The 17,190-nt window shown below is 50.5% G+C and overlaps 1 pseudogene; it reads right to left on the bottom strand.

The window, feature by feature from the left end:
* LOC149353930 (uncharacterized) lies at positions 1–16,621 on the bottom strand (annotated as a pseudogene).
* Between the last annotated feature and the right edge of the window lie 569 nt (positions 16,622–17,190).

Raw genomic sequence — 17,190 nt, 5'->3', positions numbered from 1 at the left:
TTATATTTCCTCAACAGGGCCTCTTTGACCTCTTGGTAGCCCTCGAACGCCTCCTTCGACAAACACGTTATCACGTCAGATGCTTCCCCGGGAAGCAGAGCTAGCATATTTTGTGCCCGCAGTTCTCACTCAATGACATTCCTCTCACAGACATGCTCAAATTTTACGAGATACTTGTTCATGTCCTCGCCGATTACGAACGGCGGCAGTTGGTCTCGGATTCTTTGGCCATTAGCCTGTACTCTCATTCAAGCTACGCTAGGCGCCTGCGAGCTTTGCCACAGCTCCAACTCTTTTATTTTTCTCATCTCTCGGCGTTCCTGTCGCTCTGCCTCTTCCCGCTGAAGGCGTTCTTGTCGCTCTCGCTCTTCCCGCTGAAGGCGTTCCTGTCGCTCTTCCCGCTGAAGGCGTTCCTGTCGCTCTCGCTCTGCGTCTTCGCGCTCACGGCGTTCACTGATCTCAGCCAATGACTCACTGGCTTCTTCAGCCGTTACGCCCTCCTTCCGCATGATCTCGAGAATCGCATGCTTTCGTTTCGCACGGCCTAAGGTAAGGCCTAGCTCTTTACAAATTTCGACGAGTTCCTTCACTTTAAGGTTCTTCTTTGCGCACAATAGTCTCTTGCAGCTTGCCCTTTTAGAATTCCCTTGCGATTCACTGGTATAGAGCTACTAGCATCACAGGGGCAAGTAATTCTTTCCAAAACCGCCTTGTTTACTCCCTCTGCACCAGCTTTCGTTTCAAAGCACTCCGACTTCGCTCGGAACAGCAAAAGCTCTCTCAAGTGCAACACGCAGCCCTACTCTAAACTACAATCACGTGTGCTAGAGCACTTTGGCTAATTGAGGGGAAAACATTAGGCACTCACCGCGCCGAGGTAGCTGACGCCGGTCGATCCCGCAGCTGCCATCCACTGTTGGGTCTGGGTCTTCGAGCCAAGAAATGGTCGAGGCGACAGTGAGTCAAAGGAAGTTTATGTACAATATGCACAAGGGCTTTTACATGGCAGATACAGGGGCCAAGAGCACCACGGGCTAGCACAAAGAACAAGGGCGGCGCCCGACGGCGAGCGCAGCTCCGACGCGATGGCTCTTCTGCTGCCCGTCGGCTGCTCGGGTTCAGCGCGGCTCCGTTTTTATAGCCGCCGGTGTCCGTTGCGGCAGCCAGCAGTTCAAATCCTCCAATCAGGTCACGGCACTGGCCACCGTTCAAATTAGACGAATGGTCAAAAGGCGCCCGGCCGTTGAAGGCTTGCAGACTGGAACGGGCGGCCGGCGAAACGTCTTAGGAGTTCGAACCGACGGAGAGGAGGGGAAGGAGCAAGGGTCCGCGCCGGGCGCCGGCGAGGCGAGATGATTCACGCTGCAAGCCGCGACATGTCTGAGAGAGTCCGGGCTTGCTTTACGCGACGGCGAGCGCGCGGCGCTGGTTTCCAGAGAGGCCAGCGGAATGTGGGCAAATGCACAACAGTGTGTGTTGGTTTGAAGTCTCCTAAGAGTGTTCTCTTCTAACTTATTGATGAATTTATGTGGTGTTGGGTACTCCTGCCTGGCTGTTCTGTATGGCGCGAGATTGTCAGCATACACTGCTAAAGTTATTAGGTCGCAGCACCCTTCATGGTCATCAGGGGGTGACGCCTGGTATAGAAGAGCTCGGGAATGCCTGTGAGTGTCTTCTTTTCCTCCTTGTTCTTCCAGGTGACCGGGAAACCAGATGACTGTGCTTGGGTGGGTGGATGCTTAATCAGCAATGACAACTCTGACCAGTAAATTAATCCGTTATTGCAGTGGCGATAGGCGTGCTGGGAATCAGTGAGCGCAACGGCGTTGGAGCTAGATGCTGCAGCTAATGCAATAGCTCCCTCCTCTGTGTGAGTAGGGCTGGATGTTTTCATCGAGGCACAGTTCACCCTCGATCCTGAAGGCGTTGGGAACACAATAGTGATCACTCCATTCTTTGAGCCTGTTGCGTCCACGTAAATGGTATTAGGTTGCTCCTCCTATTTCTTTTGCAGGGCTTCCCCTTTTGCTTTTCTCCTTTCGAATTTATATGCGGGATTCATATTCCGTGGAAAGGGTACACGTTGATTCGTCTCCTCACATCGCGTGGTACCTCATCTCTTTGGTCTATTTTATTGGGAAGATTAATATGGACCTTTTCGAGGGGTTCTCTTCAGAGTTTTGCGAGTGCGAGCCTATTGAGTTGTGAGAGCTATTGTGCTTCCCACATCTCTTTGAGGGTATTATGTACTCCTAGGGCCATGAGATAGACCATTGGCGTGGAGTTTGGTAGTGTCATGCCGGGAAACCCGCCCGGATTCCAATTCTGCCGGCCGCTAACTTTCTCCTGCGAGCGTCCCTTTTTACAAGCCCTGGTGCTGCGCCGAAAGGCACGCGCCCTAACGCTCCCTGACAAGCCACGATGCTGCGCCGTACGGCAGCGGAGTCCTAGGAGAAGCATCTGCAAGCAACACGCCTGGACCTGTCGCAAGAGGCCAGACAGCGAGGCGCCAGATTCCTTCTCTCCCGGACGCCACCGCGCGCGGCAAAATTTGAAGCGGTTGGCCCGCGCGATCGCTGATTGGTCCTTTCGGACTGCCGTCGAGTGCTGCCTTTGGATTGGCCAGTTCTGAGGGGCCACCGTTCCTCAGGCTATAAAAGCCCCAACGCTGCAGCTTGGAGGTGTGTGACCGAGTGACCGAGAGTCCGACCCACCGTGAGTCGAGTGCTGCTCACGAGTGGAGTCGGTTGGTGTGACGTGCTGGTGTCTCGCTGATCGTCGCTGTGCGAGAACAGTCGCGTTGTATAGCTCTCGGCCCCCGTGCCGATGTTGAACTATATTATGTCCTGTACATAGTGTATAAAGCGTTTTCTTAGTCTCACCGACGCCTGACTCGGAGTCTTCGCTACCGCTAAGAGAGCTGGCAACGCTCAGTCACGAAACGGGTGGCGAGCGCAACGGGACCACCTCTATGGCACAACATTGGATGGCAGCTATGGGATCGACCGACATCAGCTACCTCGGCGCGGTGAGTGCCTGAAGTTTTCCTCAGACGCCAGACTTTCTCTAACACAGGTTATAGTAGCTTAGAAAAAGAATTGGTGTAGCATTGTGTTAACCTTGTGTGTTTCAAGCCTAGGAAGAGTGTTTTGAAAACCAAGGGATGCTGAAGGGGTAAACAAGGCAGTGTGTGAAATTCTTGCGCGTACCGAACTAGTAGCGATATAGTAGTGTACGGCAAGTAGTTTCTAAAAGGGCAAACAGCAAGAGGCAGTGTGAACGATGGAGAGTTACAAGGTTAAAGAACTTCTCCAAATTTGTGAGGAGTTGGGCATTGATTTGGGCTCAACAAAAAGAAAGAAAGCGATCCTTGAGGTCATGAGGACTGCGGACGTGACGGCTGAGGAGGCCTGGGCTGAGGAGGCCTGGGAGGCCGAAGAGGCCTGGGCTGATATCAATGAAAGGCGTGAACGGGAGGAAAAGAGAGAAACTGAACGTCGCGAGGAGGAGATGCGGGAGCGCCAGGCGCTTAGAGAGCACGAGGTTAAAATGAAAAAGCTGGAGCTCCGAAAAACCTCGCCAGCGCCCAGTCTTGCTTCTACGACGGTTCCCTCTAACGCTCCAAAAATACGCGACCAACTGCCGCCCTTTGTAGTCGGTGAGGATATGGCTAAATACCTCGTTAAATTTGAGCATGTGTGCGAACGGAATGACATTGAGCGATCCCTCTGGGCACAGAATCTGTTAGCCTTGCTTCCCGGGGAGGCATCTGACGTGATAACTTGCTTATCGAAAGAGGCGTTTGAGAGCTACAGTGATGTGAAGGAGGCGCTATTGCGAAAGTACAAACTGTCGCCCGAAGCTTTCCGGCAGAGGTTCCGGTATGCACAGAAGGGCAGGGAGTCACATGCTGACTTCGCGTTTCGTCTAAAAGCCGACCTGGTTGAATGGCTGAAAGGCGAAGAGGTTTACGACGACCGCGATAAAGTCGTCGAATGCATCGCGTTAGAACAATTCTACCGTTGCATTGATGAGGATGTCAAGCTCTGGCTGCAAGATAGGCTAAAGGAGGTTAAGCTAGACAAGGCAGCAGAATTAGCTGGAGAGTATTACCTCCGCCGCAGCTTGCACAGCAGGGCAGTGCGTGTAGAAAAAGCAGATAAGAGAGACGGGTTTTCAAGGAAGCCCGACGAACGGAAGCAAATCAAGCGTCGCGAGTTTCGGAAAGACGAGTCCCTTACCAAAGAAACTGCGAAGGAAGGGCAGAATACATCTCAGAATGCTAGCGATGGTCCCAAGCAGCGAAACGATGCGACGCGTTCTTTTGAAAAACGGAAGCCGTTAATCTGCTACAACTGCAAAAAGCAAGGGCACATCGCGGCGAACTGCCAAGAGAAAGTTGCTTTTGCAACGATACGGGAAACAAACAAAAACATGCGACTGTTGGAGCCATACATGCAGGAAATTAAAGTAAACGGCAAGAAGTGCAGAGCACTTCGGGACTCGGCAGCAACTATGGACGTCGTCCACCCGTCTTTCGTCTCCTCTAGTGACTTTACAGGAGAATGCGCTTGGATACGGCAAGTGGCCGAGGATGAGAGTGTCTGCTTACCGATCGCAGCGGTCATCATTGAAGGAGAGTTTGGAAAACTTAACACAGAAGCCGCTGTGTCTGCCGCCCTTCCGGAGCACTTCCCCTACCTATTCTCAAATAGCTCGGAGCAGATGCTGAAGGATCAGGGCAAATCATTCTTTGCCGACGTGGCGTACATGGCCCTCACGCGATCCAAAGCGCGCCAACTGTCGAGGGAACTGGACTTTGAGTCGGTGAACGAACAGCCGTGCGGCACGCGGAGCGATCAAGGTAACTTGAGTGGCGGGCAGACACGGGAGATGCAGAGCTCGGAGACTGGCTTGGGAGAGCGTGGTTTGGACGAGACTGAGAGTGATACGTGCACTGCTAGCCGCGATCTAGACACGACGCCGCAGTTAGGCGACGCGGGCTCCATACTCGCTCCGGTTTCTGCCGGCTGGCAGGAGCTGGCCGCAGTTGAAAAGGAAACGCTCATTCGCGAGCAGCAGCAAGATTGCTCAATAGCCGATCTGATGAAGAGCGTCAAACTGGGAGTGGAGAAAAAGAGGGTTTCATTTTACGAGAGATCTGGCTTATTGTATCGCTGCTACACCGATAAGCAGGGACGCAAATATGAGCAGATTTTGATCCCTCGAAAATATCGCTGTCAGTTACTGGAACTCGCGCACGAAAATGCGTGGGCAGGGCATCTTGGCTTAAAAAAGACCAAGGCTAGATTGGCTCAGGAGTTTTATTGGCCGTATTGTTGGAAGGATGTCGAACAATTCGTGCGATCTTGCGAGACCTGCCAGAGAGTGGGCAAATCCACTGACAAGTGGAAGGTGCCGATGAAGTTAGTGCCAGTCATAACAGAACCTTTTCGGCGACTGGTAATTGATATTGTAGGTCCTCTGCCAGAATCAACGAACGGGTGTAGGTATGTTCTGACGGCCCTGTGCGTCGCGACCAAGTTCCCGGAGGCGGTACCACTTAAGGAGCTAAATTCTTCCCAGGTCGTGGACGCTCTGCTCTCAATGTTCGCACGCGTCGGGTTCCCTTCTGAGATCCAGTGCGACAATGGCAGCGTCTTCACCAGCTGCCTAACTTCTACCTTTTTGGAAAGATGCGGCATTAAAGTGGTGCACAGTTCTATCCATCACCCGCAATCTAATCCAGTAGAGCGAATGCATTCGGTGCTGAAGCGCATATTGAGAGCCCTGTGCTTTGAGCGTCACTGTGACTGGGAGGCCTGCATTCCCGCCGCTATGTTCGCCTTGAGGTCTGCTCCCCATGAGAGCACAGGCTTTAGCCCCGCGGAGCTCGTGTATGGCCGAAGCCTTAGAACTCCGCTGCGCATGTTGCGAGAGTGTTGGGAAGGCAGTGACGACGACCCAAATGTAGTCTCCTACGTCCTCGACCTTCTTCAGAGGCTCGGGAAAACAAAAGATATTGTAGAGAGGCACATGAAGGCGGCGCAAATCTTGTCAAAGGGATATTACGACAAGTCAGCAAAAAAACGCACCTTCGAAGTGGGTAGTCAAGTGATGTTGCTGCGTCCGCCGAAGAAAAACAAGCTCGAGGTTCACTGGGAAGGACCCGCGAGGGTTGTATCGAAGCTTTCCGATACCAACTACGAAGTGAAATTAGGGAGACGGCCCAACAAAATTTATCACAGCAACTTGATGAAGCCCTACATTCAGCGTCATGCGATTGTAAGCATGACGATAAATGCTGCCGATGAGGAAGGAGCGGAAATCCTGACGACAGCTGACATGAAAGATTGTGGTTTAGAGCTAATGTTGGAACAGCTGACTTTGGACGCGCGTCTAAGTACCACCCAAAAGGAGGATTTAAAGGGAATAGTTTCCGAGTTTAAGGAGGTTTTTTCGAACCGTCCCGGAAAGACCACGGTCTTAGAGCACGACATCGAGCTAACATCTGAGCAACCGATCCGCAGTAAACCGTATCGTTGTTCACCCGTGCAGAAAAAAATCATGGCTGAGGAGATTCAGCGCATGCGTGACTTGGGGGTTATAGTGCCAAGTGAGAGCGACTACACATCGCCCCTGATACTTGTCCAGGTTCCGGGAAAGGATCCGAGGCCATGCGTCGATTATCGGCGTCTGAACGCGATCACCCGAGATCAGACATATCCGATACCGAACCTAGAAGAAAGAGTGGAGACGGTGTCGAAGTCAAATTATATATCTACGCTGGACCTCGTGCGAGGCTATTGGCAAGTACCCCTTACGGAACGGGCTAGCCGTTGCGCCGCGTTCGTTTCCCCGTTCGGAACCTTCCGCCCACTCATGCTGAGCTTCGGACTTAAAAACGCGCCGTATTGTTTCTCTAGCCTGATGGACAGAGTGCTTCATGGTTTGGGCGAGTTTGCATTGCCATACCTCGACGATGTTGCCATCTTTTCGGACACTTGGGAAGAACATCTCGAGCACTTGCGAGTTGTATTGTGCAGGTTGAAAGAGGCAGGCCTCACTGTGAAACCAGCTAAATGTCACCTAGGTTGCGGTGAAGTGACTTATTTGGGCCATCTGGTGGGGCGCGGCCGGCGTAGACCTTCCGACATCAAGGTAGCCGCTATTGTAAACTATCCCCGGCCAACCACTAAGACGGATATAAGGGCTTTTTTAGGTTTAGCTGGATATTACCAACACTATGTGAGAGACTACTCTGTCCTTGCCAGCCCGCTAACAGACGCGCTTCGAAAATCGGAGCCCGTTAAGGTGACGTGGGACTCGAAGAAAGAAAATGCGTTCCAAATTTTGAAACAAGCATTGAGCCATAAGCCGGTTCTAACGGCGCCAGACTTTTCGAAAGGTTTCATCATTCAATGTGACGCGAGTGATCGCGGAATGGGAGCGGTGCTATGCCAAGAAGAGGCTAGTGGTCATGAACGACCAATTTTGTATTTGAGTCGAAAACTAAGTTGTAGGGAAGAGGCATACAGCACCTCTGAAAAAGAGTGTGCCTGCCTTGTGTGGGCAGTTCAGAAGCTGGCTTGTTATGTCTCCGGTTCTAAGTTTGTTGTGGAAACGGACCATTGCCCCCTAACCTGGTTAAGTAACATGTCGTCTAAAAGCGGCCGTTTGCTGAGGTGGAGCATGACCCTCCAGCAGCACAATCTGGTTGTCCGCTATAAGAAGGGAAGGTTGAACGCGAACGCCGATGCTCTAAGTCGTGCATTCTAGGCCTCGCTTCTTTCAGTGACCTCCTCGTTACTTACCTTCTCTCGCTTTGCAGCAAACTATCATGTTCGAAGGAAGAAAGGGGCAAAAATGAATGACCTCATTTGCTTCCTCAGTAGTGTGTTTTCGGTCCAAATGATTTCAAGGGGACCAATCTTATTTTCATTATTATTGTTGATTATTAAGTGCTCCTGCTATTTTGATGTGTTGACACTTTGCAAAATGGTTGTTTGAACCTTGTGTACCAGATCGTACACATGCCTCTTGTTGCAGCGGGAATAAATAGGGACATCAATTTAGTTAGGTTAATTTGGATTATGGCTTCGTCTGGTGTTTGATGGGAGACAGAGGGCACTTGCTTGTGTTGGGTGTTGCCTTTTGCCGGTCGGTTTTGTAGTCTGCAGAACGACCAACCATGACCAGTGGCGAGAAGCAAGGGGATCGGAACGACCTCAGCGAAGCTGGTCGAGGTGCCTTGGCGACAGCAAGGTCAACAGAGCTCCTGGCCTGCGAGTGGGACCTGGTGCTCGTGAAGTTACCTGGACTGGACGTGAACTTGGAAGAGCCTGACGAAGATGCGCGCCTGGCATCCGAGCCACGTGGAAGCAGCTCGTCTTCCCAGCGCCTTATCTGATGGCGGGGATGCTGTCATGCCGGGAAACCCGCCCGGATTCCAATTCTGCCGGCCGCTAACTTTCTCCTGCGAGCGTCCCTTTTTACAAGCCCTGGTGCTGCGCCGAAAGGCACGCGCCCTAACGCTCCCTGACAAGCCACGATGCTGCGCCGTACGGCAGCGGAGTCCTAGGAGAAGCATCTGCAAGCAACACGCCTGGACCTGTCGCAAGAGGCCAGACAGCGAGGCGCCAGATTCCTTCTCTCCCGGACGCCACCGCGCGCGGCAAAATTTGAAGCGGTTGGCCCGCGCGATCGCTGATTGGTCCTTTCGGACTGCCGTCGAGTGCTGCCTTTGGATTGGCCAGTTCTGAGGGGCCACCGTTCCTCAGGCTATAAAAGCCCCAACGCTGCAGCTTGGAGGTGTGTGACCGAGTGACCGAGAGTCCGACCCACCGTGAGTCGAGTGCTGCTCACGAGTGGAGTCGGTTGGTGTGACGTGCTGGTGTCTCGCTGATCGTCGCTGTGCGAGAACAGTCGCGTTGTATAGCTCTCGGCCCCCGTGCCGATGTTGAACTATATTATGTCCTGTACATAGTGTATAAAGCGTTTTCTTAGTCTCACCGACGCCTGACTCGGAGTCTTCGCTACCGCTAAGAGAGCTGGCAACGCTCAGTCACGAAACGGGTGGCGAGCGCAACGGGACCACCTCTATGGCACAACAGTAGCCCCAGAGCAGTCTCGTAGGCTTTCCTGATCAGTGTCTCCAAGTTTTCAATTTCCAACTTTGAATGCCGTCCTGTACATTATCCGAGAGATCACAAAAGCTTCCATTGAGCGGATGGTGTCCCTTTCCTTAATGCCACGTTGCTTATTTCGGATAGGATGTATGATCCGGATGATTTGCTCGGTGGATGTTTTAAGCTTCTTCATAGTGATGGTGTTAAGTCGGCCTGCGGGATATACTGCCCTAGCATCTTGATCTCCGTGGGTTTCTGTACTGGGTCACCGTGCTGTTCTGCGCTAGGGATGTCCTCGGGTTCTTCAGGATGAGCTACTCGGACTTTTCCGGTGCACACTTAAGGCCTCTCTCCCTCTCCCTAGAGTACCGGTCCACCGTGTCTACTGCTGCTTGAAGACGCTCCTCTATCTTGGCGCCACTCCCAGAGTTGCACCGCACTGATTTCATCCGCTTACAATGTATGTTTGACCCCCGGGATTTCGATGGGAGGCCTGGTAATCTTTCATATCCAAATTGAACAAGATGGGTGACAGTACCGCCCCTTGCGGAGTTCCTCTCGGGTCTAGACAGATGGGACCTGATTTTATTGCACCGATGTTTATAGTCGCTTGCCTGGCTGATAATTTTTTTACATAATTATAGGCTCTTGTGCCACAGTTGGTATCGGCGAGGCTTTGCAGGATATTTTTATGCAGAATGTTACCGAACGCTCCTTTCAAATCAAGTGCCAGAATGGCCCTTGTCTGTGACTTGGCAGGTGTCTCAAGGAACTCTTTATTCAGGTACAAGAGGGCGTCCTGTGTCAATAGTTGAGGGCGAAAGCCGAATTGAGTGTTAGGTAGGAGGTTGTTCTCTTCTAAGTATCTACTCAGTCTCGTGTTGATGACCCTCTCTATGAGCTTCACCAAACACGAGGTCGCTGATACCCGTCTAAGATTATCCACGTTGAGGGGTTTGTTCGGCTTCGGAATGCGCCGAACCTCAGCCGTCTTCCAGGATATTGGCAACGCTCCTTTAGCGTAATGCTGCTCGTTGAAGCATTCCACCAGCGAGGTGATGGTGTCATCGCTGAGGTTAAATAAGAGCTTCGCTGTTATTTGATCTGGACTTGGAGCTGCATTTTTTCTCATGGCCGCGAATTCTGCTTTGATTTCTTCCTTCGTGAGCGGAATGTCCAGCTCTGGATTCCGTAGCCCACAATACTACGCTGTTCCGCAACTTGGTCCATGCACAGATACCTGGTCTTGAGTTTTTCCATCAACTCTGTGTCCGTTCCCGGGGTGGTGTGTACGATCTTCGTGAGCCTGTCTTTAGTGGCCGGCTTATTGCTGCTGGGGTCGATTGGGATACTCAGGAGCGTCCAAATCTTTGACACACCTAGCTTCCCCTGGATATCATCGCACAGTGAATTGAATTCCAGTTCTCTCTGGCCAAGGATATGGTGTAGGAGTCTGCCTTTTTTATTTATCTCCTCTCTGTTTTTTTTTTTAGTTTACGGTTAAGCCGTTGTCTTCGCCATCTTTTTGTCAAGGAGCGTCTCGCCTCCCATAAATGTAGAAGGTGCGGATCGACCGCTGAGCAATCTTCTGTCGTGCACACCTCTTTCGTAAAGGCTTTCAAAGTGTGCACCTCATCCACAACCCATTCCTCGAGGTCTGTAATAGGGTTTGCAGTAGATGCCTCGGCCTTTCTCCACCTGTCCTAGTTTGTAATTCTTGGGATACCTATTTTGCGCTTGCATGCGTTTGTGCTTATCTCCAGAGAGAGGATGCAGGGGTCGCTTCCGAGGCGCGGTACGGTATTCTTCCAAATGGGGCTGTTTATGTTCTTGGTGAACGTGAGGTCAAGACACGTATCTCTACTAACACTGTTTCGCAGTCCCGTAGGTTAAGTGGGATGGGTGAGGATCGATATCCCTTCTTGCGTCACTACTACTTTCAGTTTTCTCCCTTTTGGTGCCGCCGTCGGGTAGCCGCATGAAGCGTGCGGTACGTTGAAGCCGCCCACAATCAAGCAGAGGGCATGGCCTGCTAAGATTTGAATTTTTTTGATGAGGGAACCCAATCTTGCGTGCCTGTCTTTAGGACGTCTGTAGACATTCAATAGATGTGTGCTTGTCGCTCCTCTTTGGAGAGGAAGAATAGTAATATTTCAGTGCGCAATACCCGGCTCAAAAGGGCCGTGCAGTATCGCAGTGTATAATTTGCGCACTAACGTAGCAGTTAACTGGTCGTGCTGATATGTCACACAGCCGTGGAGTTTAATAGACCTTAGGTGGGGTTCTTGAATTAGGATAGCTGCCGGTGGGTCAGATTCCTGAGATAGAGGGAGATTAAGAGCCGCCTGCTTTCTCCTGTTTCTCCGGCAGTTGCACTGCCAGATCATTACCCTAGGTTTGGCTGGCATGTTGAATCCGTATCGGAGGGCTCGTCCACGGGCATTGTAGGAGGGAATTCGGCCTTATGTCTTTTATCCGCATGTTCCTTCTGAAGTGCAGAAATTGTCGTCTCCGTGCATTGTCTGCTGTTTGCAATTTGCTCTCTAATTTCTTAAAATTGGGCCTTCACGTAAATTAGAAAGGCTCGAATCTACTCCTTGGACGACATCAGTTCTTGGATAATTTGGCAGTAGACCTCGCCTATGGCAGGCTCGGAGCTAGGTACTACCTGTTGTGTTTGGTTTTGGGGAGTTATCTGAGTTAGGGGCGTTATTGCATTAGTAGTGGCTCGCTTAAGCTCTTGGTCTTGGATTAAAGTGCTGACTTTCTATCTCTTTTTAGATGTCGTGCCACCTCCGTGTTCATCGGAGGAGAGGACGAGGGGAGGGAAGGACACTGCAATTCTCAGTGTCGAATCTGAAAGCTGACACGAGGATGTTTTCTTCAGTGCCCCGTTGGTATGATGAGGTTCTCCTTCCCTTGTTCTTAAACCGCTTACTCGTAACCGGCGTTCTGGTTGGTGCCGGTTGCCCGGAGTCTCGAGATCGAATACCGCGAGCGGCGGAACGAGAGTGGGAGCCTGATGACGACGCTCCTCGCCGTCACTGAGCTAGTTGAGTCTTCTGCCTCGGCGTGCTCCTACCTTCTTCATCTTCAAGTTCCGTTGTTGATGCCGGGATTCATGACGTGGTACTAGCGTTCTTGATCAGCGGTCTGTGGAAGTTCTCCTTGCAGTCCCTTTCATAAGTCTTGTGCGGGCCTTGCGCTGCGCGCAAACGGTTGCGCACTCGGAAGTAGGCAACAGCGAAGGGGGAGCACGCGAGAAGCTTGTCCAGCTTAGGCATGCATACACACTATTGGTTGTTATCGCTTAGTCAGCTTTGAGCCTCCGCCAATCTGTTCTAAACGAATCTAGAAACTCCACCTATCAAAGCCTTATTACACAAAGAAGAAGCAAACAAAAGGCGTATACACAGTCTGCACAACTATCGCACAGCGCTGCCCTGTGTGCTGTTTTGTGACATTATTTTGTTTTCCAGTCTTCGTTTTGTGCGCGTGCCTTACTGCGGCGACGTAACTACGTGAACAGCCGTAGAAAGTTCTCCCTGCCCACGAAAGCTTGATGTTTCGGCGTAGTTAGAGAATGTTGAACGCAGCCGAAGACGGCGGGAGTCATGCGGCAGGTGGTGGGTATTTGAAGGGGTCCGGGCCGCGCGCACGCTACACATGCCTTGAGGCGCCTGCGGTCTCTACTGTTGTAGTTAAGCCAGACCGAGTGCCGCCAGAATTGAAAATACCGGCTGCCACTGGATGCACGGGCGTGTAACGGGCAGGTACAAATTGGCATTGTTTTTTAATCCTGTCGTTCAAGGTATTCTGCTGAAGCGCAGGTCATCTCAGGCTAGTGGCAAAGACACCACACCTTAGTCCTTCATAACGCCACTGCCGGGCCGCCTCGTTCCCATCGCTCACATAATGGACAGGCTAACGGACGGAGCATCGAAATGGTCCAGTTCGCATCCTCTGTGTCTTTGATCGCTGGATACTTTGGGTACTCATCAATTTTCGTCCATCTTCCTTAGCCGTTCTTCGTTCAATATTGCACTGTGTGTTTCCGTCTCTTAAACCACATCCATCTCAGGTGCTGAACTACCTCGCCCTTGTGTTTGTCATGAGCATCTCATAATCTCCCAACAGCTTTGAGGTTTATTTGCAATCCAAATTGCACTTGTGACCTCAGCACAATACCACATTCTGAAACGGGAGCCCTGTCACCATTATATCTGTCCAAGCACCACTCGGCCCTTCATATACCTAATGTACCTCCACATACTCGGATTGATGCTTGATTATCGCAGCATTTCCCTGCAATTTCACACTCGCGGTGTTTCAATTTTTTCGACTTTTATCTTGCCTGAGACAGGGTAGGGATCGCGGTTGCTTTTCCGACAAACGCTGAAAATATATTGCCTAGAAATGTGGGCTGGAGTGGTGGCCTTCGGGAACCACTGAATTCAGCTTAGTGTCACTGAAGCCGCACTTGCAACGCTAGGGTTGATGAACATTGAGAGCGCTAACATCAAAGTGCGGCGTCCGTCTCGTGCTCAAGGAGCATGAAGTCAACAAGGCTGCCTTCGCATAATAAGCTGTGACATATCACCAACCAAAAACTATATTTTAAACCCGCGATTGAGCGCCTCCCCTCAGTCCGACAATGTGGCTCACAGTCTTAACCCCCTACCCACCTACCCCCTCCCCCTCGCCTTTCGCATGACAGATTTCCTCTTTTTCAACCTTCCGCTTCCCTTGATGCATATTTAAAGACGCTAGCTACTAGCTTAGTGTTTCGTCAGAAATCTGTCAGAGTTTATAAAAAGCCCTCAAACTCAAAGAGACAGGAAAATCTGTAAAATGATTAGTTTTCAAATTGTCTTCTCTGGACACCAAGAAAATGAATGTGAGCATCTTAAGAAAATTTCGTTCTGAACTAAATGGAAGCTAAAACGAAAAGAAAAGGTAAACCCCAATGGGCGCTTAAACTCTCGTACATGTCTTAAATGTCTGCACGACATGGAAGGGAGGTTTATTGCCCATTAGAATGTTCATGAGAGATATCAAGGGGAGTGGATCCTCTGCACTACGGTGAAATATACAGAGGCTGTAATACTTTGCCCAAAGGAGAGAACAAGGAGTTTAGAAAGTGGTCAAGCCTGGAGTCAATACGTGGGTTAACGCCAATCGGGTTTCTTTCGTATACAAACAGGAACTTGGCCAAGAGGGCCTTGGCTATTGGGCATCTGGTCTGTACGAGTTGGAGTTACCAGGGTATGCGGATAGTACTCATTTCTCTATACAAAATCAGATATCCGCATGATTATTCGCTACTTGTGCGCACATTGATGCAAAGCGAATATTCATGCGAAACAGCGAAGCGCTAGCAGCGTTGTTTCAAGTCATTTGGAAGTTCTAAAATTGGGGGACCCAATCGATTAAAGGGATACTAAGGCGGTTTTCGAATCAGCTAATTTTTTAAGGTTTTGAAGTAGTGTCATTGCTGATCACGTCTGTGAAATTGTTTTTTGGTTTTGGCTAAAACAATGGCGCAATCACCAATTAAAAACGCGATGTTTAAATCTTGACATCAACTTTGTGCTGCTTCATCGTTTCCTTGAAATACTTTCTTGCCCCAAACTACAACGCCGGGTACTGAGAACAGGATTTTTTGTACACAGCGCTTTGGGCCTTTTCTTTAGGATGACGCTCTTTCGGGCGAGCCAGGAGGCGTCCGGTGGTGGTAATTGACTTGAGTATTGTTCGCACCCCTTCCTTTCCGAGAATACGAGCCGAGGTTGTGCTGGCACCTTTCACGCATGGTCTGCATACGCGTCTTTCAAGCGGGCGTATACTGGCGCTAGGCGTAGAATTTTTTGCTTGTCTTTTTTGCTTTCAGGTGATACGTGGAATGAACAAACTGTAGTATCCTTTTCTTTGAAGGTCAGTAAAAAAATAGTGGCCATATTCGCTTTTACACCACCACAGAAAGCTGCGATCTGCACTGAATGCAGCGCCGGATCCGCATCGGCAGCTTCTCCAGTCCTCAAAGTGGCGTCACGACCTCTCTTGACCAATAACGGGCGACGGAGCGCCGCACGGCGTTCCCCGCGGCACAGGCCGCATATTTCTGCTAAAAAAAAGCCAATTCGCGCTTGTTTTTGCCTTATTTGCATGCGATATTCCAGTATACAGCATTCAAAACTATAGGACCCCGCTGCCAGCCTGATTTTCAAAAAAAAAGTGCTTCAGTCTCCCTTTAAGGAGTTCGGGGAATAGTGGGCTGCTATTGCGCACAGGCAGAACCTTAACGCCTCTCGGGTTGTGGTGCGCACACACACCGGCGCCGCGCTATTCCCGTATCCCCCTAATGAAAAAGGGCCCCTCTTCTAAAACTCCCTTTTCAGTTGAAGCGATATCAAAAAAACATTGAAAGTCAAGAGGCGTGCAAAAAGAAGTCAGTGTATTAACTCTGTGACCGTCATGCCAAAAAAATAGGAAAATTACTTTGCTATTCATGGCAACAACGCACAAACAGCGCCGATTCTCAGCTAATTAGAGGGAAGAGATGAAGCCGTCGCCACCAATATCGGGCATCAAGAAGCCCGTCAAGCGGTTATTGTGAAACGATTTTATTTCGTCACGTGCGCTTTCTGTAAGGCAAAAAGCGAAATAAACATTCATTCATTCATTCATGCCTGTTTGCTAATGCTGGCTTAATCCCCTCGTGTCGCTCATCTTGAAGGCAGCATGTATGAGCATTATGAAAGCAACCGCATAACCGCTTCGCACTGCTGAACACTCCTTCCCGCATTGACCGATTCCGGCAGCATGCTGTGCAGCGTCAGAACGGGCAATGGTTTTGAAATATTAGTCGAAAAAAAAACTATGGTCTGCCCTATTCGACCTTGCAGCCAATTGTTCAAAAACTGTCAAAACCTTTAGAAAGAATCCGATTCATCTCGAATTTTCAACAAGGGCTTTTTGTTTCGGTCAGCGATCCGAGTTCTAAGGATTTTGGAGTCGCTATTCAGATATTTCTAATATTCGCAGGCTCCTATTAAAGATCCATTTTCCAAGCATACCCCCCCCCCCCCCCCTTACCCCCAGAGGAATGGAGGAGCAGATGAGGGGATAGCTTAGGCCAAATCGAAACCGACGAATACGTGGAGGCAGTGGGGATAAAACCTTGCACCTCCCGCGTACGAGGCGGATGATCAGTCTACGTCATGTATAGTTTCTGATGCAGCCTGTATTTCACCGAATGCTATGCACATCGTGTTACTTTGGCCTTTGAAAATTCGCGCGCCACGTAAGCCACGAATTCGCGGGAGAATGCATAGAAACTAAAGAGTAATTTTTGTGGGTCCGTTCTTCATTTTGAAGACTTTTCTTTTCATCAATACCTGCCTGAGGAAGTTTGTGTGCCACAAACGGTGTAATTCCTCGAGGCTAAAACTCACACGTTCAATTAATTGCTGCCCGGGGACAATGTTGTCCATGTGAGCCGGTGTAAGGGCACTTTAGAAAATGTGCTCCGGGGGCTATGTAAATTAGGTGGACCTGGGAAGATGTCACTGATCAGGTGGAGGACAGCTATCTTTGTCGTTTATTCATTATGCACTCGGAAACCACCGAGCTATTAAAGCAATAACTTAAAAGGCCCCGTTCACCAGAAAAACCGGCTTCCGCGTTGTCGGCATCGGTGTCGGAGCTGAGAGCGAAAAATCTTGTAATAAAAACAGCGCAAGGACACAGGACGAGAACGGAGAGTAGACACACACGGCAGCGTGTGTTGAAAAGCAGCGTGTTTTTCCAATAAACTTAGTTGCAAGTTCAGCGCCGTGTGTGTCTACTCTCCGTTCTCGTCCTGTGTCCTTGCGCTGTTTTTATTACAAGATGCTTAACCAACTCGCCCAAACTGCCATTTTACTACAGCGAAAAATCGCAGGCATGACTCTGGCAGGTGGTTCCCATACAGCAACACAGGAGGCACGTGGGCCACCTAGGTCACGTGACGTTGAAGTGTCACTACAAGCTTCCCACCGTTTAGTGAGCAGACTGTCCATCG

Source organism: Amblyomma mixtum, chromosome 3, assembly GCF_055824585.1.
Source record: "Amblyomma mixtum isolate Tamu chromosome 3, ASM5582458v1, whole genome shotgun sequence".
NCBI classification, from domain to species: Eukaryota; Metazoa; Arthropoda; class Arachnida; order Ixodida; family Ixodidae; genus Amblyomma; species Amblyomma mixtum.
This window is presented reverse-complemented; position numbering and strand designations above follow the sequence as displayed.